Genomic DNA, 24,942 nt, shown 5'->3' with positions numbered 1-24,942 from the left:
CTCAAAACTTTTTTTAATTTTTAAAAGTTTTGGGTATGTAGCTCAGTGTGAAGGCCCTGGATTGTATTCTAGCCCCCATATTGCAAAAATAGTTCAATCAATCGATAAAACTGGGAATGGAGCCTAGTGCTAGAGTGACCCCATGTTCAGTTCTAAGTATCAATAATAAGTCACTTAAGAGAATATTTCACATTGGCTTCAAAACAATACCACCACCAGAGACATTATAGTCAACTGTCATGTTAAAGCCCAAAATAAGACGGTATGAAACATTCAGAAAACTCAAGCTATAGATACTTTAAAATATCATTGGTACTGTTCATAAGTTCAGCATTCATTATTTCTATACATATGTTTGAATGTCTGCTGCACATCAGGTTTTATTCTACTATGATAGGTTTTGAAGGTATAAGAATAACAAAACAGACATAACACATTATTCAGCGAGTTTACAGATTATCAGAAGAGATCAGTACTTAAACATAATTGTAATACAATGTGACAAGTCTTACAAAAGTAAAAGTTTATCATAAAATCAAGCAGTAAGACTTAGTTAAAACATGAACAAGTAATTTAAATAAAACACCACTGTCGGTATGGTCAGCATTGGGGAAGGTAACAGTGGCCAGCAAAGTCCAGTATGGCCCCTGTCCTCATGGAGCTTATGGAAGACAGAAGAGATAGATTTTAATCAAAAGACAGTGCAAATGGCTATAGATTTTCAAGTGCTATAAGTGATAGGAAGGAAAGATAAATAGGACCACAAGCATGTAGAAAATAGATACTATCTAGGCAGAGGGGAAGGCATACTTCCCTGACATGGGGCTGAGGGTAAGAAGAGAAGGAATATAGGAAAAAGCATTCTAGTGAGATGCAGTTTATGTGCAAAGTTGAAGTGTACCAAAATGTGAAGTTGGGGAAAACGCACTGAAAGGAGATAATATGACTAGAGCCAAGAGATTATAGCTTGCTCTGAGGCTTCTGGGTCAGCGGGGTCAGCTCCCACAAACCCTTTAGGTACTAAAATATATCTTATTTTCCTTACTATAAAGGAGATGCAATAGAAGTTAAGTCAGATGAATTTTTAAGTGGTAAATGAGGGATTCCTCCCAAGAAGGAAGTGTCCCTTAATCCCTGAGATTAGGAAAGGTGGTCATGTAGACACAAGTGGCTGGATTGAAACAAGTGTTTATAAATGGATTAAGGATTGATGCCAGGGTTCCCAGTTTAGTAGCTAGAGGTTCAGCAATGTCCTTCATTGAGAAGACTGGGATTTTATAAAACAGGCAATCATAAATTTAGTTTTAATTTATCGTATTTTTGATGCCTTGAAGGTGTTCAGGAGAGGATATAAAAATGCAGGTGGGTAAATGTGTCTAGAACCGGAAGTCTGGGCTTCATTGTGTAAAGGATATAATTTACATGACATCTAGATGTACATAATGACTGAGGATATGAACAGAGAAGGATTAAATGAGAGGACTTTGAAATGAACGTGATAGACTTCCAATTTCTACTTAGACAAAGGAAGATCTATTATGATACTAACATCTTTCTCCCTAGACCTACTGATTGTTATTCTTTTGCACATTTTACAAAATGTTTATTTGAAGTCTGTGTGTGTGTTACCTTATCAGGTGAGACCTCCTTACCTAGATAATTATTGGGTTGTTCGTTTGTTTGAGGTAGGATCTTGCTATGTAGTTCAGTCTGGCCTTGAATTCACTATGTAATCCAAGCTGGCCTCAAACTGGTGGTGATCCCTGGGCCTCAACCTCCCAAGTGCTGGGACTATACCCTGCTGAGCTAGTCTGTTCTATTTCCAAAATTCTGCATTCACCCTTTTCAAACAAGTGAAGCTTTTTCTCTTAGTCCAACTGTACTACAACGTTCACATTTCCAGTTCTCAGGCATTATCTGCAATTTCAAAATTTTAAAGTTTTGAAAATCAGAGTCTTTAAAAGATCAGAATAACTACATATAGTGACAAAAATCATACATGAAATGCAGTGAGGCTAGTTACATAATCTTACTTTATCCCACTGAAATGAAAAATCATATTATTTGCTGCAGTTACACCAAGGTGTTTGATTACAGAACGCTGTATTGGAATCCTCAGGGGGTGTCAAATAATAAATGATATATGGACTTTGTTATCTTTCTAGGTCTGAAATATTGAGAATTCGGCAATATATCTAGTCCTCAGTTTTTGATAATATCTTTACATCTTTATGTTGTTGCTGTTTATTTATAGACCAGCATATGAAAAAAAATCTAAGCTATATACATACATATATATATATATATATATACATATTATTTATGGTATCATAAAATCTTGCAGTATCATACAATTCAAGTGGACTTTTTGTTTTTAAAAACCTCAGTACAGGCTGAGTGTGACGCTGCATAACTCTCATCTCAGTATTCTGGAGGCTGCAGCAGGAGGATCCCTTGAACACAGTTAAAGCCCAACTGGGTCAATATAGCAATACCTTCTCTCTTAAATATACGTAAATAAATAATTTAAAACTCCAATACAATATTTTGTTGCTTATTGTTTTTAGAAATTATAAGGTATCAATAAACTGAATTTAAATTGACTACTGCACATATTTATCTCTCAAAGAAATGAGAAAAAAAATTGTCTTTTCCAACTCAACAAACCAACTGAATAAATGAAAATTGATTTTTCATTTAATAAGAATGCATTGTACAGATACAATAATATATATCTTGGCCCTATTAAATGTGTTTGCATTTGGAATGCAAAGCTACTAAATAGTTAATATTAAAATTTATGATTTTTAGAAGCTTATACATCTGAGTCCCTTATAATTCAACAGTTTCTAATAAATGTAGAAATATACAAATTATTTATTTAGGCTACATTTAGTAAAATGTCTTCATTTTTTTCCAAAAAATATCAACCTGATTGCACTAGAGTTTAGCGATTAATATTTATTAAAAAGACTTTTGTAAAGTAAAAATACATTCTACATCAGAAATCAACAATTGTGTTTAGATGGTGTTTTACACATCAGTTACTTTCAAGTTAAAACAAAACTTTCATGTAATGCTTAAGTGTACTATTTTTCATCCTAAGAATAGTGACCTTTTGATATCATTTTCATTATGAGGGAGCAAATGTTCTTTCAAGAATGCGGAGAAGAAAAGAGAAACAAGACTGGCTTACTTCAAAGGTCATATTTCAAATATCATGGAAAATCATTAATGCATTAAAAATACTACATGTTCTAAAATATATCTAAAGTCATAAATGGAAACATCTGCGATAAAATTCAAACCTTACTATGTTGTGGTCTCTCATATCATTCTGCCATAAATACACAATATTTATCATTTTTATTATTTTAATGGTTGTATTTGAGATGATACCAATGTAATGTCACGTTTAGATCTTGTAAGGGAACTTTGCCGGCCACTTAATTTAGCTGAATATATAACAAAAATTCACATATATTTTTAAGAAAAAAAGAATTGTAAAGGCTTAATGTTGAAAAAAGTCCTAAACAACTCAAGTGTTTTTATACTATCTTTGGTTGGAAAACTTTTTATATCCTTTATCTACTCACATTATGGGTTGATATATCATCATCAATTAATGAAGTCATTTCTATAATAATAAAATGTCATCATTAGAACTGTCATATCAGAATCTAACAATTTTCTAAAGAATATGATCGAGGCATTTTAGGTAGTTAAATATTAAAATAACCTAATTAAAAATGAGATTTTTGCGATTATTCATTTTGATTGACAAATGCCAAAAAATGGCTTTGTTACTAAGTGCATTTCTATCACTTGATTTCTGTAGCTATTGCTAGTATTTTTGAGAAAAGAATAAAATTTATCTTGTCTTTATTTTATTGAACTAGTAAATATGATTGATTTTGGTTTTCCCTGTTTTAAATGCACTTATTTTTAGCATATCTATATTAATTAAATTCCTCAAGTTTTGGCCTCTCCTTAAGATAGACTTTCAATTACAAAGTTGTCATAACCTCACTTTCCCCTTATAAATGAAGAACAACGTTTCTTTATAATTAAAATAAACTTTTGTTTTCAACTGTTTATCAATATAAAAAGTACATAGGCATGAAATATCAATTTATGGTAAGGGTTGCTAGATGAAAATCCCAGAATACAAAATAATAGTAGTCATGGTCATAATTTGGTTTTCTTCCTTTCCTCTTTTCCCCTCTCCCTCTATGCCTAGATCATAATTTAAGTAAAGATGGTTACCCCATTTTACAGAGAAAGAAACTGAAGTTCAAGCAGGTTACCAGCTGTGCTTACAATCACAAAAGAAACAAATGAAGTCAATTTCTTGTCTTTTGATTTCAAGTAGGGTATTCTTTCAATTGCAAGCTATTTGATTTTAATTCACAAAGATAATAAAATCAACACCGGCCTGTTAGGAAAAAAAAAAGTGTGCACTATACAGATGTAAAAATATGAGCCAACTTACCCAATTGCGATGGGAGAAAAACTATTGGAGTGGCTTCCCCAATATTGGTGGAACTTGACTGGATTCACTTGTGATTTTTTTCTGTTTTATTTTTTGTTTCACTAAGTCTATCATGTAGCCATCATATACTGCAAGAACCAGATTCACTGTATTATATAGGACAATGCTGTAACTAAAATCTACCACCATAATATCGAGCAGTATTTCATTTCTTTAAGGTTGTTTCTTCAACTTTAGTCTCTAGATCTAACTAATAAAAATACATGATTTGGAGTTCCAGCCCTCTTCCTGAGGAGGAATTTTAGTTTCTTTATGTCATGGTTATAGTTATATTAATGTTTCACTTACTGAAAATCTCTTACTCTTCTCTTCAGAAGAGATCTAGGGTGAGTTTAGAAGGCATGAAATAATTTTATTTTCATTTTGGCTTATTCTAATCAAATGACTATTTTATTTAATATATATAAAGTTCTTCCTCTGAGGAATTAATTTAAGAAATGAGCAAATTCATACAAAAATCAGTACAAATTAAAGTGATAGAAAAAGCCGGGCGTGGTAGCACACGCCTGTAATTCCAGCACTTGGGAGGCTGAGGCAAGAGGATCGCTGTGAGTTCGAGACCACCCTGGGCTACATAATGAGTTCCAGGTCAATCTCAACTACACAGTGAGACCCTATCTCGAAAAAAAAAAAAAAAAAAACACCAAAAGTACAAAATAAAGTGATAGAAAAGTTCTTTTTATAAGATCTTTCTTTTATGTTAATTGCTTCTGAGAAATAAAAAAAAGAAATGCTGAGTAATATTATAGTTTTGAAAGATATGAAAAATATTTTACTATAATGTTAGGAGGATTCAGTATTCTTGTTTGTTTGTTTCTTTCTTTGTTTATCAAACTTGAGACCTTGCACTTGTGAGGCAGGCAGCGGAGCCACTGAGCTAAATCCCCAGCCAGGATTCTTTCTCCACAACGATTTGAGCAGGCAAACAAACTTTTTAAAAAAGGAAAGAAAAACTTTTTTATTAAAACTAAAGTCTACAACATACTTAAAAATATATTGTTCTAGTCTTGTTAAGCTTCTACCAACTATTTGCAATGACTCTGTAGTGGGTAAAATAATGCCTCCCTCAACAAAGATACCTGCATCTTAACTCCCAGAACCTCGGGACACGTAACTTTATGAATAAACAAGGAACTTTATAGATGGAATAAAATTAAATTCTTGAGGTGGAAGGATTTTTATGGGTTATCGAGGTGGGCCAGTGTAATCTCAGGGATCCTTAGAACCAGAGACAGGACTATCAGAGTGAGACAGGAGGTGACTGTGGAAGGGATGTCAGAGTAATGCGGGCCACAGAGCCACAGAGCAGGTTTCCTCTAGAAGCTGGAAACGGCAGGAAGCAAATAATCCCCTGGAGCTTCCAGATGAACTACTCCAGGTCAACACTCTGATTATAGCCAGTGCAACTCATTTAGGACTTTTGTCCTCTGGCATTATGAGTTAATAAATTTATGTCCTGATTTTACATCACTAAGTTTATGTTAAATGTGTTACAGCAGCAATAGGAAAGAAATTAACACGTACTTTTCAACTCTGAGTTTTATTTTTGTCATTCTTGTAACATGAATTTTGTGGTGACTTCTAAGATGCAACCTGCCTAGAAACGTCGGGAATAATAGATTTTCCAATCATAGCTGAAAATATTTGACAGAAATCTTAACAAAGATCAGTTCCCCACAGCAAATGTCTTTAATTAACCTCTCAATGTTCCTAAAATGTTCCAGTAGCAGAAGTTATAAAGGCAAAATGCTTTCTCTCTCTCTTCTCAGCAAAGTATAGGTAAGACCAAATGAAAATAGAAAATCAGTCCTAGAAGAGATCATAAAGCAGTACAAGTACATCTCTAATCTTTGTTCTTACTGCTCTATTAAGCCATTTAAAGCTTTTTGTGGGATACTAACGTGATCAGTTAGCATTTCAGAAATGGTCCTTACAAAATGATATGGAGACTAAGTTATTAAAAAAAATTCTAGACATAAGGAAACAAGTAAGAATTTGGTAACATTCTGAGAGAGAAAAACAGAAGTCCTAGGCTAAGTCAATAAAGCTTGGAATTGTACAAAATAGGCCAAATATTACCCATACTATAAGAATCAAAGATGTGTTCTGATGTCAACCTCTGATTGATTTACAGAGGTAGATAAAGGGAAGGAAAATTCACATGTGACACTATCCTATGAAATGGGAAGTAGTGAAGAAAAGAAATTTTCCAGAGAAGAAATAAAGGTAGAAGTAAAAGTTTTAAAGGAAAGATGATAAATTCAGTATTGGCTTAGTGAAGTCCATGTGTCTATGGAACATGCAAGAGGGAGGCCCAGTGCACAGCTAAATGTTAGCTAAACTCTCTTGCCAGTTTAGAAGTCATTGAATCAGGGTTTTAGACAAAGTCACACAGATAAAAAATTAGGACACAGCATGGAAAACAAGAAGGACAAAATATTAAGAACGCTGAAGAAAATCAATATATAAGGAGTGTGAGAAACTGAAAGAATTTCCAAAAAGCACAGGAAAATGAGAACAGTGCACTATCACAAAGACAAAGAAGGAAAGAATTTCAAGAAAGCAGACGAGTAAGTGCCACAGAGATGAATGAAGAGAAAGAACAGAAGACAGGCTGACAGACTGGAAATAACTGGGCCCAGGGTCCCCCAGAAAAACATGTTCAGGGGACACATCCAGAATGGAAGTCAGTCTTGTTGATCTAGAGGGACTATGAATACTTTTTTTCTCATTGAGTTTATTGGTACATTTTAGGTACATAGTACGGTTACATTCATCATTGGGATCTTGTACCTTTACATGACAGGTCTTGGTTCTCATTTTTTCCCCATAACCCTGCCCTCCCTTCACCACCTCCTCCCTTCGATATTTACAAATACTTTATTTTCATTTTCTCTTTTTCCCCCTTATTTCCTTTCCCCTACCTTTCCCACTTCCCCTACACCTTTAGCCCTTTTCTTCCTATTTCACATTGTCAATTATACCATTAGAATCTCACGTACCATTAGGGACTATGAATTTTGAATATCCCAGATGGAGGCACTCAACTGTTCTCATGTTTGAAAGACCACTGATATGTTAATGTTAATGACCCCCAAATTTTCATTTCAATTCTGAATCTCTGTGTGAGGTAGAAGGTAGAACGCAATGATTACAGCAATTAATAGGAGGTGCCTCAGGCCTCAGCACCACTGCCTCACTTTATGTTGGCTTTCTGTATCAAAAATACCATCTATTCCCATGGAGTCCTACTCCAGGATTTCTTTTAATTCTTTCTAGGATTCTTCCTACAATATATATTATCATTACTTATATATTATATGTGTGTATTTATGCATTTATATGTGCATGTGTATTAGTACCATAGTTCACAAACTTAATTCTTTCCACAATTCTGGTCACAAATTGAATTGGACAAGAACTGAATCAAATTCAATGCTTAGTTTCAGTGTCAACCTTATGGGGAAATTTGATATGTATATATGCATATGATATGTGTGTGTGTGTATACATATATATATATATATATGATATATGGAGTAGATATATGAAGACAGCTTTATATATGATATGCTATATGCATTTTATACTATATCAATATTGATGACCACAAACATCTCAAAATTTAAAACTTACACGATCTCATTATTATCCCCTAAAATACACTTCTCCCCAGACTTCCTCAGTTAAAACCTGGTTTCTTCTTTTGTTCCTTCATTTTCCTTCCCCGCAACATACAACCTCCCCATGTATTCTAGCTCTCAAGTATATCTCAAATAGATCCATCTTTATCTCTATCACCAGAGCTCTAGTACAACCCGGAATTAATCAATGCAAAAGACTTTAATAGTTCTTGACATCCTTCATAATGATGTGTTTTAAATTCACAAAATGGATTACCTTCTCTCCTGTCTTCTTCAGTTTTTTGTTTTGTTTTGTGTGTACCAGGGATTGAATGCAGGACCTTGCAAACGTGAGGCAGGTGGTGGAACCACTAAGCTAAATCCTTGGCCCAGTTGTTTTCTATCTTATCTAAAACAGAATCCAGTTCCCTCACCATGGCCTATAACTTGAATAGGTGGCCCCTCAACTACCTCCCGACTTCTCATACTGCTCGCTGCTTGCTTGCTGTGGTTCCACTCCACTGCACTCTATCTCAGTGCTATCCAATCTTCGGAGCTTTCACATGTGCTGTTCTTCCTACAGGGCCATGCCATGTGCTTACCACCATTTTACAAAGGACTGTCTTCTCTCTTTGAATTTTATATTCAGATATTCACTAAGACTGTGTTTAAGGAAACTACTCTACAGGCTACTAAATCCCCACATTGGTTAGCATTGATCACTTGCTTGGGAGGTAGTAAAAACTCTACCATAGAAGATTTATTGGTAAAGTAACTTGTTTATCAATCATGTGTCTTCTCCTTCTCCTCCTCCTCCTCCTTCTTCTTCCAGAAACTATCTAAAAGTTGCAGTATCAAACATCATTTTGAAGTCTTCCTTACCACTTATGGAATATCTGCAAATAACAAAATGGTGGCCATTTTCTTAACTTTGAGTATGATTAGTTTTCTTCCTACTGAACTAAGATCAGTGATATATTGCACTGATATTTGCTTTGTAAATGTTTCTATAATTTTATAGTTTTCACCATCAGTGGCACAGTTTATTTAAGCCTTTTCTGTCATTGAAACTGAATTTTGTAAAATGAAGGCATGGGATAATAGGAAAATTAGACAAATGGCATTGAATTCAAAGACAACAACTAGTTGAAGGACCAATACCTATACAGTATTTTGCTATTTATAGAGTACATTCTCATTCATTGGTTTATTTAGTCCCTTTTATGATTGTTTACCTGATTCTTTATGGTTATGATCTCTTACTTCTTGCATTTTCCAGTGAACTAACTAAGGCTCAGGGATATTCAGAAAGCACATACATTTAAAGATCAAACCAGGTCTACTTACTACTTTCCTAATGCTCTCTTCCAAGTTAAAAATTATATTAATAATCTTAACAGCAATAGAATAATGCAGCACTTATAGAAAGTTTGCTTTGAATCAGGCCATTGTTTGAAGCTCTGCCCACCTTGTGTCTTTTAATCATCTCACCAAGCCATGAGGCAAATAGCATTATTCTCCATGCCCACCACAACACAAGAGAATGTGAAGCTGGAGGGTGGAATAAAGAGCTCTGAAGCAAAGAAGGAATTCAAACCCAAGTGGCTTCACTACCGAATCTTTACTCCAATCATAGCAAAGTTTTATTTTTCAAATTAGCACATATTTCTAAATGAGTATCTAGTACTGAGAAGGAAACAATATAAAAAATACTCCCTTTAATTGCTGCCATGAGGTAAATTTGTAAAATATATTTGCATAACCTAAGGAAATAGTTCCAAATGTGTAAAAGATTTAAAGCATCAGGATGACCATTGAAATATTATGAATAACGATTCTATAATGTAGAAGACATATAAAATTTAAGTATATACTCCCCATGGCCTACCTATAGTATTATGCAAAATGTAGGATTTGATTTAATTTTCTTTTTTACTCAGGCCAAAGGACCCTCTTGCTGAGAGCACTTATTCATAAAATGACTAGAAAATATAAACTTGGAAAGAAAACTAAAGAGAATTTCTTTTCCTTCTAGTAATCATGAAATTAAAAAAAATAATGATATATAAAGTGATTCTATATATATAAAGAAAATATAACTTCATCTAATTTGAGACTGGGTCATTATTTAAAAGTTATTACTGACATTCTACGCTTAACTTCTATTTGATGTTAGAACTGAATTTATTTCTGGAAAGTGCCTAAGATAGTATCTAAGTCTTCAACATTTACAAAACATTTTCACTGGAAAAGTCAGAATTCTAGGTGGGTTAAGGAGCAGCAACACTTGAATAAATCTTTCAAACAATAGCAGGATATTTCAACTTTTCAATGTAAATACATTTAGGACCAACATAAACCAGATTTTATGAAAATGTGCTTACCACAGACAATTACCTTGTTATGTTCTCCTCATAAAACCCAACACTATAATATGAGCATAAATTCTTTCCATTCTTATAGTGTTATTTTTGTCCTGCCCATATCTTGAAGTTCATTTGAAAACAATTTTTCTAATGAAACGTAATAATTGATATACACAAAGACTTTAAAAAATAACTCAAGTAATACATTTAACCAAACTCCCTTCATTCTCATAAAAGGTTTTGTTTAGTATTTTATTTTTGTTTTTCTCCTAAATATTTCTTAGGATTACTATTAATGGCAAGATCAAATTTGCTTACACAAGTTACTAATGGCTGAATTAGTAACCCAATATCTGAAAAATAATTTACATTCGTACATCTATCAGCAACCTATCAAAAAGTAAGATAAAATGATGCCTTATTAAGACACTACCCCAGTTAGGGTAGCATCTCAATCTTATTGAAGTGTATATGTGCATAGAGAAGATGTGATTGTGTTGTAGCCTATAAATACATTGCCAGCTCTAACAAGCAATAAAACATCCTACTCTAGAAAGTTGAACACTGCAATGTGTCATTTCAAACTTCTCTTCCTGGGCCCAAGAAAATAGGTACAGATTTCAAATAAAGTTATTTAAAGTAGAGTCTGGTATACAGACACCCATATCCTCCCAAGCTAAAGTTTTCGGTTAGATTATCTCCAATCAATCTGACCACTTCAACCTGACAGACAAGCCAGTCAAATAAGCAGTAAGTAGGCCTAAAAATCTTTCAAAATGGTTGGCTTCTCTGGTGATTACTTTTTGACTGACTTCAGCAGTCAAGTTAATTAAAACAGGCTCACCAAGTTTCCAACGTATATACAATCTCAATGCTTGCTGTTTTAGTAGGTGTGTCCTGTTTATATATTTGAAAGGAATTGTATTAAGTTACACTGTTCAAGAGAAGTCAAAAAAGTTGTGAGTAATGACTTTGACAATTAAGTCTCCCCTCGTAGTTGATCCTGAGCTTCAGCATGTGAGAGAAAAGGCTCATGGCCCTGCCTGACAGGTATGGAAAGGAAGCAAGCGGGTAGGGCAGCCAAGAGAAAAGCATGTGGAACCACCAGCGTGCCCAGCTACTAACGTTTTCTGCATAGGGGACAAAAACATGTCCTGACAAAGGAATGGGCCCAGGATACTTACTGAGGTTGAATAAAAACATTCACAATTCCCTGTAATGGATGTAAGCATTCTGTCTGTCTAAAATTACCAATAAAATTAATTTTTAAACACAGGATAATAGGATAAAAATCACTGACTTGGTAACATTGAGGAACTGTTGACAGTAGTTCTTTATTCTTAGGATGAACAAAAAAAATAAGCTTGAAATATCTTATAAATTTAAAACTGGGGAGGAAGCTGATTTAATTTCTCAGCTTGCACAAACACTGATATTGAAATGCAATCAACAAATTACTATTAGAGCAGCAGTTAAGATTACAGGTTTTGGAATCGACCCACCTCACCTTAAACCTGGGTTCCCAACTGAAAAGCTGTGTGTCTTTGGGTCAGATACCTCCCTGCCAATATGCAAAACCCTGACCTGTACAATGGATATCATCACACTGTTTAAAAGACTGCTATACATACAAAAGGACTTAATGTGGGTAAAGACTTCCAAAATGAAGACCTACTATAAACTCATAGGATGGAAAGAGAATGCAACATAACTGAGAGCATCTTGTTCAAATAAAACACTTGGCTGAGAATTGGGGTTTTTTGGTACTAGAACCCTATGTTTTTTTAAAGTTTTGTTTCCAATCATTCAATATTTTCCTAATAACTAATAGCAGCACTAAGAAACACTATCTAAAGGTACAAGATCCTCATTCTGTACAGAAATTAAGCTTGTTGCTTTATTCACTTTCACATTTAATAACCATAAAATTCCTAGGGGGTAGGTTAGGTTTACAGGTGAGAAATGAAGTTACAATCAAATTACATAAATTTCTGAGATTAAACAACTGATTATGTTGGAAGTGTTTTGAAACATAACCATCTTACTTTAAAACCTATGCTCATTCTAATAATCACATTGCAAAAACTAATTACAAAAAATATCTAATTATCAATAACATGTATTTTTTGTTATTCTAGCAAAGCACAGTGGTTGATATTGAAGGTTTGGAACTTCATAAAGAAAAGTAGTTGTATATTGAGCCTCAGAAATAAATCATAGGAGGATCAGGAACTTAGGTCAGTGGTGGCACTGCTTGCTTCACAAGCACAAGGTTCTGAGTTTGATCCCCACCCCACCCCCACACACAAAAGAGTAAATTATAGGAGCCAGAATGATTCAACACTGATCTATCATACCCTGAATTATATGCTAGTTCTGCTTTCTAAATTACTTCTTTTGGTTCCAAAACAACAAAACTGTAAGTATCGTAGTGACAAACTCACAAATTCTCAAGAACTGGGAGCTGAACACTATTTCAAGTACTGCTTAATTGAACAACCCTGGTAAGAATGTCTTGTTACAAGAAAACAGCTGAGACACAAATTAGCAGCCCAAAATCTAAGAAAAATTTTCAGTATCAACATGATTTCATACTTGGTCTTGGATGATTTTTCAGTCGTTGATACACATAGTAATCTCAGACAGTAATGTGCAAAAACCGAGACTCTGAAGGAGCATGAAAGAATGGTGCCACTGGGAAGAGCCTAAACTGCTAGCTAAAACTTAACATAGGAGGGTGTAATCTAACATACAGGATTAACATCTCAAGAGTCTTGCCCTAGGTCAGCTCATCTCTCTTTGATGCTTTATCCTCTAGACGGAAATAAAAACAGTGAACTCTTTTAAATGTGCCCTATGGTCTGATTAAAGATTGAAAAGGGCTCTAAAAATCCATGGTACTCCCAGGGAAAAATGCTAAATATCATTATCATTATTACACCAAATGCCATAATTTGGTCTCCTCAGATTCCCTTTTTATGTAGATTCCATCCGACTCTGACTTCTGACTTTTCCCCTCTCTGACCAAATCTCCAATGACAAAGCAAAGGGAAATGTTGAGGCAATTAGTTGGAAATGGAAGCAATTAATTCCCTTTTTTAGTGGAGACCTGGCCTCTGTGAACCAGTTTAACCAAAAATAATCAATGACCTTTCCTTACCCATACTGAAGCAAATCTACTTGATATTTGTCACTGGTTATCCATCTACTGCTCCGACATTAATGACTCTCTTCATTTTATCCATTTCTTTTATGAAATAAGCCATCTCGTCTGGTCCCTTGCTACCTCTGTATCTGCTATTTTTGCAAATGTAATACAGTCAAAGTCCTCATTATCCACATGGAAGCTTGGGAAACTTGCATGACCATGATTTCTGATGTTCTCTAACCCTTCCTGCTGGAAGTGTTTCCCTTCCAGAGTTGTAACAATGGGATGCTATGTAAAATGAGTGAAAGAGAACAACAAAGTTTAGCTAAGTGTCCCAGGAAAGATAGTTATCTAAATGTAAGCACTGTACAGACCTAGGTCCAAGTTTGCTGTCCTATTACTTATCTCCAGAGCACTTTGGGAAAGTTACCTGTCCTTTAAAAACCTCCATCTACCTTTCTGAACAATGGAGACTGCAGCATTTGCCAAAGGATATTGTGAGACTAAAATGAGGTGTTACCTGCAATACCTTTTGTATATGAAGAGAACCTAATCAAAGCTCCCCAGTGTCACTTGGAGTAGAAAAGAGAAGAGAAAGAGGAGAAATGAAGAGAGAAGGGAGGGGAGGGAAAAGGAAGTGAAGGGGAGGGTAAGGGAAAGGAAGTGAATAAGTAAGAAATAGAGCTGATTGTTTTACACATTCAAACTCTTCTAAGATACCTAACTCAGTCATGAGTAGTTAGCACTGAGAGTCTTTCATCCCTCAGTAAAAGACTCCATATTTTTAGATTACTTATTTTCTGAAATATTTTTTCTCCCAGTAATTCTGGAATAACTTTGCTTGCTATATTTGTTGCTACTTTTGCTTCATTTACACAAATACATCCTAAGTGACTGCTCAGAAGCTTTGTCTTACAACCCAAGTGAATTTAGAGAAAACCAGGATTTAAAATCCAAATCAATGGGAAGGGAAATTAATTGACAAAGCATTTTGAGGAAATTGTGGAAAAGTAGGACTGCCCATGGAGAAAAGGCAGATTAGCAGTTACCAAATTATACAGAGAATTTCTTCATTTTTCTCTAAAAGCAGAGTCCTGCAAGGCTGTGTTCATAGGAAATTGCATTGAAGGGAGAAAGGTTAGATTTGGAAGTAGTAGTTTGTAATGTTTCTTGCTATGTAAATCTGTCAGAAACATGAAATTGACAGGGAGGATGAGAGAAGAGCTTCTTTTGTACTATGAGCTCCTATGTGTAGTGCAGGTTTGATCTTCAGGGAACAAATTCAGAGCCACTCTTCAGGTAGAGGAGTGGACTGAGCAGGAACAGGTTCCTCCTCCTCTACCCTCTGGTCTGACTCTAGATCTGCACTCTCCTTGTAGTTATTAATCTAATTTAAAATCCATGCCATAGAAGACTTCCTATGTCACAGTGTGTCCCATCAATTCCCAGTCAAGCATCCACAAAGCAGTCACTGAACCGTCTGCACGTATTTGCTTGGTCAACTTGTTTGGGAGCTAATCCGTGGTCAGTATAAATTGTTTTTTTTAACTTTTTAAATTTTTATCAGTACTTCTTTAGAATACACACAGTTTACAATCATCTTGGGAGAGAGTATATGTATATGCTGCAGATTGTTCCTTTTCTTTAATCCCCTTCCCTCCAAACCCCCTCCTCCTCCTCTAATTCCAAAATAGATCACATACTGTTATAGACATCTAAATTAGGTAGAAATATTATAGATGTCAGACAGGGCTTGGCCCTGGAGGGAGTCAGTGGAAAAGGTAAGAACATACAAAAAACTAGCTGGAGGCACATCTGAAGAAGATTAAAATCACAGTGGCAAAATTTACATGCTTCCTTAAGAAAGCTTGAGATTATTGGTACCTACCATGCTTTAGTGATTTCCCTTATAAATAAATCATCATCTCATTAGGGGTGGGCCATCTTCTCCCACCCACTAAGAGTAAGACTACTAAATCTGAGACTACTAAGACTAAAGACAAGACTAAGACTATAGATTATCAACCAAGGTTACTGATGTCATCCATATGCCCTTGCTACTATTGGGTCGATATTAGCTAAGTGGCTATAACTGTACTTGTATTGGGTGACTATAATTTGACCCATGTTGTATCCAGCCCTCGTAACTTTACTCTGTAAAACTTCCTCAGAAAAGTAGGATCATTGGAGAGGCCGGGGATTTAGCTCAGTGGCACACCTACCTCCCAAGCTCAAGGTCATGAGTTCGATTTTTGGTACAAAACATAATGATAATAATAAAGTAGAATCACTGGTAACCCATTCGGGACCCCTCCTTTCTCTCAAGAGCTATCCCTAGGGCCAGGAATTTAGCTCAGTGGTGCTGCCAGCAGAGTTCAATCCCCAGTACTTCCCCAGAAATAAATGAATAATAATAAGAGGTATCCCTACCCCCCATTTGTATTCCAAATTTCTATTCCCCTTTTTATTCCCCAATAAATCTTCCTACTCTTAACTTCAACTGTTTCTTAGAATTCATTTTTCCACATCAGGGAACATGAACTTGGTGTATCTGACATCTAGCAAGTTAAGAGTTAACATTTATTTTCCCTATATCAGTAGTATTCCACAAAGCCTGCTTAAGTAAAAATAGAAGTATGAAATTATCCCAGGCATACTACCAGAAAACTATGAAATAAAAATATAAATCAAAAACAGAAAAAATTTCAGAAGAGGCAAAAGTTCATGGAAAATTAACAACATACTCTTCAACAACCGATAGGTCACAGAAGAAATGAAAGAAGAAATTTAAAAATTTCTAGAAATTAATGACAATAACTGTACAACTCAATGAAACCTCTGGGACACTATGAAAGCAGTTCTAAGAGGAAAATTCATCCCAATCCATGCTCACTCTAGGAAAACAGAGTAAGCCCAAATAAATAACCTTGTGAGAAATCTTAAAATACTCGAAAAACAACAACAAACCAGCCCCAAAATGAAATTGACAAAAATTATAAAGATGAAAGCAGAAATCAATGTAATTGAGACTTTAAAAAAAATCAATGAATGAAAGAGCCGTTTCTTTAAAAGAATAAATAAAATACATAAGGCCTTAGCCAAACTTACCAAGAAAAAGAAAAAAGACTCATATCAATGCAATTAGAAAAGAAAAAAAATGTAAATATAAAAGATACTATCAAAATCCAGAAGACAGTAACTACTTGAAAAATTATATTACTACAAATTGGTAAATTTTGAAGAAACAGATTCTTACATACTAATCACCAAAACTAAACCAAAAATCATAAATATGCTTAACAACTCAAACAAGCAATGAAATTGACAAATTAATAAAGAATATACCCACTAAAAAAAGCCTGGGATCTGATGAATTCACTGCTGAATTCTACAAAACTTTTAAGGATGTTATATTACTAATACTCCTTAAGCTCTTCAAGGAAATTGAAAGGAAGAGAGTGCTCCTAAATTTATTAATGGAAGTCAGTATCACCCTGGGCCCAAACCAGAGAAAGACCCAACTGGAAAAGAAAACTATAGGCTATTCTCCTTAATAAACAAAGATGCAAAATTCCTCAACAAGATGTTAACAAATAAAATGTAGCACATAATCAAAAAGATCACACATCGTTATCAAGTAGGTTTCATCCCAGAGATGCAAGGATGTCTCAACTTACATAAGGCAATAAATGTAATACCCTACATACACTGAAGCAAGGTCAAAAACCACATGATCATATCAATAGATGCAGAAGAGACTTTTGACAAAATCCAATACCCCTTCATAATAAAAGCCCTGCAGAAAACTGGTACAGAAGAACTAAATGAATGTGATAAAAGATATTTAAAGCATTCCCCTCAAAATCAGGAAGAAGACAAGGATGTCCACTATCACCACTTCTATTCAACATGGGACTTGAAACATTAGACAGAGCAATCAAGCAATCAAGTGAAAGAAATAAAAGGGATACATATAGGAAAGGAAGAACTCAAACTATCATTATTTGCTGATGACATGATACTCTAAATAGAAGAACCAAAAATCTCTTAGAATTAATAACCAACACAGCAGGTTAGAAGATCAACCCATAAAATCATTGGCATTTGTGTACACCAATAATGAATTTTATGATAAAGAAATTATGAAAAATGATACCATTCACAGTAGCTTCAAGAAAAATGAAATATGTAGGAATTAACCTAAGCAAGGAAGTAAAGGACCTTTACAAAGAAAACTATAGTATTATGAAAAAGGAGATTGAAGAGGACATCAGAAAATGGAAAGTTGTCCCTTGTTGAAGAACCAACATTGTCAAAATGGCCATACTCCCGAAATTGGTATACAAATTTAATGCAGTCCCAATCAAAACACCAACAGCTTACTTTATAGAACTAGAGAAAACAACCTTAAAATTCAGATGGAACCAGAAGCAACCTAGAATAGCAAAAGCAATTTGGGCAACAAGAGCAAAGCAGGAGGCTTTGCAATGCCTTACTTCAAGCTATGCTACAAAGCAATACTAATAAAAAGTGACATAGTACTGGGACCAAAACAGACACATGGATAAATGGAACAGAACGGGGGACACAGAAACATCCCCTGACACATTCAGCGAAATGATTATTTCTCTAGTGGAAAATGTTGCTGTGTATTACCTTCAATTCTCTCATGAAACAGATTCTATCATATTTCCAGCAAAGTTCTTCCTTTCTATTTATTGCAAAAGTGCATCTACTTGCAAAGTATTACACAGAGACACCACACACTCATCTTTGCAGATATAGGAACACTGTGTAAACAAAAATCTAAAATTAATGAATCCAGTCTTTCACCCTCCAATCTGTCTTCCAAGTGGCCAGAGATGGAAAAAGTCCTTCTAAAAGAGTAAGTGCTTTACATTTTAAGAACACTGTGAAAATTTTTTTAAAAGATTGGGCATGCTTACAGGAAAAAGAAATTTAATAGTAGATGTAATTTCGATAGAAAGAACAAATAATTTGTGTGAAAATTTTCTTCCAAATGCAAAGGAATCATAGCTACTGAGGAGGAAGTAACTGGCTAAAATGAGAGAATATTTGAGAGTATGATTAAAGATTCAGATGTCTCTTAAGAGTAAGGAGAAACCTAGAATTTTACAAAAATGTAGTATCATTGTGAAAATGCTGATGACAAACTTCTGTTGCACACCTTAGATGGTTCAGTAATTTAAATGTTTGAATTTACACAGGTTCAAAGGGACCAGTGAGGGTAAACATCTGAGCTGCTTAAAAATTCCATGTAAACACTATTGGGTAGAGAAGTTACCCGCTCAAAGACAGAATCCAAATGGAGTCAAGTCAGTACCAGCCTAGATTTTGGGGGACCGGTGAAACAGGTTTGATAGAATGAGTATCAGCAAAGTGTGTTAGGGGTGGGGTTGGGAATAAAGGCAAACGTCTAGTAACAGAAAGTCCTGGCTTACACCCTTATTTCTATCTGAAGTTAATTTATTCATGAATACACCATCTTCCACACCCGGAGCATGTTCCTATAAGGAAGGACTAGAAAAATAAATGAACAAAAGGATAGAATTCTCTGGCCCAGTGCAAAAGTCTAGAAAATGAATATGATCTGTTTTAATAGGGAAGAAGCAGGAGGAGGAGGGGGAGGAAGAGGAGGACGAGGACGAGGAGAAGGAGGGAGGGGGTATAAATTTGGAAATACTCTTCCATGGCAACTCTTAGACATGAACATAAAGGGACAGGAGAAACCTTGCTAAAAATCCACTTCTATTTCCAGACTCATTTCCTACTGTGCCTCATTTGTGTCTTCAAAAAGAGATCCAATAGGACACTGTCAGAACAAATTCTCACTCATTCTTGCAAACTCAAAAATATAAAAGAAAAATGCAACCCAATGGGATTTGAAAATCATTAGTTCAATCTCCCTTTCCTGAGAACAACTGAAAATAGAAACAAGGGCTTTCTCCCTTTGGCCAATCTACTCTTTGTTTGTTTGTTTGTTTGTTTGTTTGTTTTTGAGACAGGGTCTCACTGTGTAGTTGAGACTGACCTGGAACTCACTATGTAGCCCAGTCTGGTCTTGAACTCACAGAGATCCTCCTGCCTCAGCCTTCCAAGTGCTGGGATCACAGGCGTGCACCACCACTCCTGGCAACCAATCTACTCTTAACTCAGGTCACCTGAGGAGATTCCATGCTCTATTATACTATTTAACTTTTCCACTTGTATGTATTCCCCAATTTTAAAATGAACTGCCTCATTTTCATTGGGAAGTAGCCAAGGTTCACCATGTTCCAATGAATCCAATTCAATGGAAACACAAAATTATCTATCATCAATTACATTTACAAAGGAAATGGCTGCTAAATTTTGACCCATCTCCAAACAGCCCAACCCAGCTCCACAGATTTCTCCATTGGCTGGCACTTCACAGATCTATAAAGAAAGGATTAGGTTTTGCTGATTAGTTTCTTGCTTCTCTTTTTCTTTCCCTATAAAACTTACAATTAACCTCTGCCTTCATAGGTTATGTTTTTGCAGATGCTTGTCACTCCTATCCCTCTATGCCTCACAGCTTCTTCTCTTTGATCTTAGTAAACATCACCAGTAAAACCTGAAGGAATCCACAGGTACACTCTATGTGTGATTTGGTTTGTTGCCAAAGTACCAAAATACCAATCTGTTATTTGTAAATATTGCCTTTCTGGATGTGCTGTCATTTCACTTCTTATGCTAAAAAGAGATCCATTTCTTGATACAGTAAGAGGTTATTTCCATGAGGAATCTGTATAGTTTGATTTGTGCAATGTATAAAAGATTGATTGCATTTCCACATGTATACAGTGTTTATTATTTTATCAATATCCATCATGATTCTATCTGAACCATATTTTGGTAGCTTATTTGAAATTATTGTGTAAGAACACTGCATTTCTTTCAGTTTCTTCTTTTCTTATTTCTCCTTTCTTAGTGTCCAAACCAATTTTAAAAATTATTTTCTACTTTCACTACATTAATTAGTATGATTTATGATGTCACTTATGCTAAAAATTTGGTTTATGTTTAAACATTTTGTAATACTTTAGGGTATATACAACTAAAACACTCATTAAAATTAAGCTGACTTTGATAAATGTGTTTTATTTTTTTACATCAATTCCAAGTTTCACTTCCACAAAATGTACTCATACTGCACTGTTCTATTTCTTTGGAATGTAGCTGAAAAATAAAATAATAAAAAATAAATGTAATAGATACCATGAAAATTGTATATACTGCATTTGTTTTAGAACAACAAAAATTTCTTTTCAATTCCCAAAACAGAAACCATAAAGTTTGGCCCATTATAGGTAGCCCTCGCCAACAAGTTAAAGTTTAGTACTAATTCAAAGCTACTTGAAAAAGTGTAGCTGCACTCAGATTCTGAAATACAAGTACAACAGAATTATCTGAATATTCTTAATAATGAACTCCATGTTCTGTTTCATTTTGCTTTGTTGACACAATCTCTGAATAGGGAAGAATCATCAAGATTATTTTTAAAGTCTCAATATTAAATGAAATTTCCAGTAAAGAATAAGTTACTAAAAAACTATTCAAGATGAATTATGATTATGTCAGTTTTATTATTTTTCACATTTCTATTCCTAATGAAACATTCTGAGAAAATACTGAAAATGTACAGTAATACTAACAAATACAAATATATGTACATGTGTAATATGCAGAATTACATAAATAAATTTTAAGTGCCTACTATAATTTTTCAAATTATTAATATTATTTTAAAGTTTTAATTGCTTTCAAATATGTGAAATCTCTTAACAAACAGTTTAGATTTACATCTGCATAAAAAACAAGAATAATATTTTAACTCTGGAAAAGAACATATGCTAATATACTGTGGTGTTATTTCTGCTATGAACATAACATATTTTTTACCTCTAAAAGCTAATAAAATAGATTTTGCTGGAATGTTAACAGAAATTAACATTTACTCATAAAATAACATGAGGCAATAAAATGTTAAATCATGTTCCAATTTAGTAAATATCTGAGAATACTAAACTGGAAGAAGAAATGTATTTGGTTATCATGAACTAAAACAGTGATTTCTATCTTGATTAAAATAAGACATTCATGGAGATCCAGTTATATTTTACTCAAATTATAGCAAATCACAGCTTGACTACTCTAACATCCTGCTATCTAGTTATCATACAAGACAAAATTATAATTATAAGCAAGCTACATGCATCAAAGTAAAACATGTATTGATTAGAATTGCCTTCATACCTTGTTTAACGTACAAAAAATTAACCTGCCAGTTTAGTTACCTACCAGCAACGATTGGATTCTATCAGTGTAATCACCTCTACAAACAGCACCAAATTACAATCCCTTTTCCCATAGCATAAGCTCCATGTCCAATGAGACAAGCAAAGTAGATGATCTGATCGTAAGTAATGAATAGTTGGACTGGTTGGAATCCACTTAGTTGAGGAAAAAGAAAAGAGAAGTTGCTCATTAGGGCATTTCCTGAACCCTGGTTGGAATTTCAGTTAAGGAAGAAGAAATGACACAGCAGTTTCAAGTTAAGGCGACTTCCTTTCTTTATCTGAAATATGCTACTAATTTGAGAAACAGCTCTACAACAAAATTACTCCACAATGGTATGGCTGCGGTAAAAACTCTGGTCGATCCCATTATTGCCCCATCATTAACTTTTTTTCTTTCTGAACATACAGAAGCAGTGTATGGTTGCCATTAGAAAAGACTAAGATCCCACATTTATTGCAACATATCATGGTGCACAAGTAACATTTCTTAAACTGATCTGCATCGTGTTTCATTTCTTAAGAACTGCACTTCTATTTAAAATATTTCATAGAGTTTTTGTACAACTATTAAAATTCCCATATAAAAATTTCTTACATTTCATCTTGCTATTGAAGTGATTCTAGGATAATTATCTTACCCAGATTTTTGTTTCTATTATTATTATCATTATCATTATTATTTATATCCTAGTTTGGTCTGTATTTTTAAGACACAGCACTGGTTACTTACTGCCTTTATAATTGAAACTACTATGTTCTTATTTCATGTATCAGTTACCTATAGAAATTTTAAAAACCAAAAGGTAAAACTTTGCTCCCACCCAGTAATTTCTGCTGTGAAACTCTGCGTTCTTTTTATGCTACAAAATTTGCTTATTTTACCCATATTTTAAAATATAGAAAGCAAGATATTTAAGTAAATTAGTAATGTTTCATGTAAATGTTTCTTGCCTTTGGGTTTTAAAAATTGAGCTATAAAGTTGGTGTTAATGCTTTCAAAGGACTGGAAATTATGTGAAAATATTGTACCTTAGCACCTTGTATCTTTCTTTAAGAATTTCAAAACTATTTTGAAAAAGTTCTAGCACTATCAATAGAAAATGTTTAAATTGTCTCACATTTTCTGGTTATTTTATCATACATTTAAATCTCCTGGGGTGTTTGGAAGTAGTAAATAGGTACTTTAGTATTAAATTGACTGATTTAGCTTAACATTAAGGAAATAAGATTCATGTTAGAAACACTGTCAGGAAAGAAAAGATTTGGGATTTTAATTTATACTAAAAACTAAATGGAAATTAATATACCTGTGTGATACAATGTGTTTAACACATTTAACATATTTGTTTAAAATATATTTGTGAGATTCAAGTTTTAAAGCTATACTACCATGTAGGTGTGTATTTGGTATTCAAAAGTTGGATACATGAACATACATACACACCTAAAGGACCTGGATAGCTATGACTTTCAGATTTTTGTTATCTATTGCTTCTATATTTTATATAGAATATATGATATGAATATGTGATATTTGTTATATAAAATTTGATGTTTTTTGAAAAAAATCAAAACTTCAAGAAATACTGTAGTATACAACTTGTCACAGAGTAATTTTACCACAAATTAATCTTTCTTTATGAAAAGAAGATCTTGAAGATGACATCCTGATTTAAACCCTGTCTTTTTTTATCTCCTGGTTGATGTTTAGGGACTCCCCCCAAAAAATATTTTAGTTAACCATGTGAAGAAGAGAAAAATAAGATATCTTCTCATGATCCATCAAAAGTAAATCTTTGTTTATGGCAGAGGGTACATTCTCACTCTTTCTGTTTACGTGGTCCTTGAGTCTTGGCAATTCTATACATGAAATGCTCCTCACAGAGAACTTCTGACTTGCATTTTACTGCTTTGGTTCAAATCTCAGCTCTACCTCTGCTTAGCTGTGGCACGCTGGTTAAAATACTTAACATTTCTTTGCCTAAGTCTCCTCATATGTAAAACAGAAATTATAATAGTATGTACAGTGGACTGTCATGTAGAAAAAATGATTACCAGAAGTCAATTCAGCAGTGCCACATGACGAGTAAATGCAATGTTTTCCATCTTAATTGTTTCTGTCAATCTCTTTATACTGTCCCTGTCATCTTTAACCCTCTACCAGATCTACCAACTGTCAGTCTTTGTACCCAAAAAATCTAGTTTCCAATTTATTATCATAGATGATAATGTTATCTCATCCAGAAAAGAGCTCTCTACATTTGTACGAGATCTCTCCCTTTTGCCTACCTAGAAACACCACTGAACAATTTCCTCCTCTCATCTAGAACTTATAGTATCAAACATTTCCTACTAGGTCATTTCGATTAGGGTTTAAAGGGGTGTTCTTGCTCTTATTTAAAGGAGGAAAATATTTCATTTGGCCCCACTTCTACCAGTATCATTCTATTTCTTTGTTCCTTTAGAAAAACTTAGGAGTTACTCGTACTCACTGTCTTAAATTCTTTTTTTATTTATCTGCTCTTAAGCCCATTGCAATTTTGAAAACTTACCAGAATACCTAAAAAATCAACCCTGTCAATATTATCAGCGTCCTTTATCTTCTCAGTTCAGTGGTCAGTTTTGTCTTAACTTTTTCTATCAATGGTATATTTTTGATTAATTCTCTCCTCTATTAGTGCCCTACTATTATAGGTTTTCAGAACACCACAAACCATCAGATATTCTCATACTTTACTGAGTATTTTTTCTCTGCCTCTTTTGTTTCTTTCTCTTTTCCCTAATCTACTAATATTGAAGTGCTCAAAAGTGCAGATTATTATATTCTGTAGCTGTACTTGTTACCTTGACTACCTCACTCTCATGACCGTAGATGATCATTGTGCTGATGCCTCCATGATAACCTCTCTCC

At 34.2% G+C, this 24,942-nt stretch overlaps 1 protein-coding gene across 1 annotated transcript in view; it reads right to left on the bottom strand.

Annotated features, from left to right (window-relative positions):
• The window catches only part of Tfec (transcription factor EC), a 67,324-nt gene extending 45,172 nt beyond the window's left edge, over positions 1 to 22,152 (bottom strand). The window contains exon 1 of the mRNA XM_010621873.3: positions 22,033 to 22,152. The gene's annotated coding sequence lies outside the window, so the exon portion shown is untranslated. The remainder of the gene's footprint in view (positions 1 to 22,032) is intronic.
• Between the last annotated feature and the right edge of the window lie 2,790 nt (positions 22,153 to 24,942).

This window comes from Fukomys damarensis, unplaced genomic scaffold, assembly GCF_012274545.1.
Source record: "Fukomys damarensis isolate Sample0158 unplaced genomic scaffold, DMR_v1.0_HiC HiC_scaffold_4, whole genome shotgun sequence".
Lineage (NCBI taxonomy): Eukaryota > Metazoa > Chordata > Mammalia > Rodentia > Bathyergidae > Fukomys > Fukomys damarensis.
This window is presented reverse-complemented; position numbering and strand designations above follow the sequence as displayed.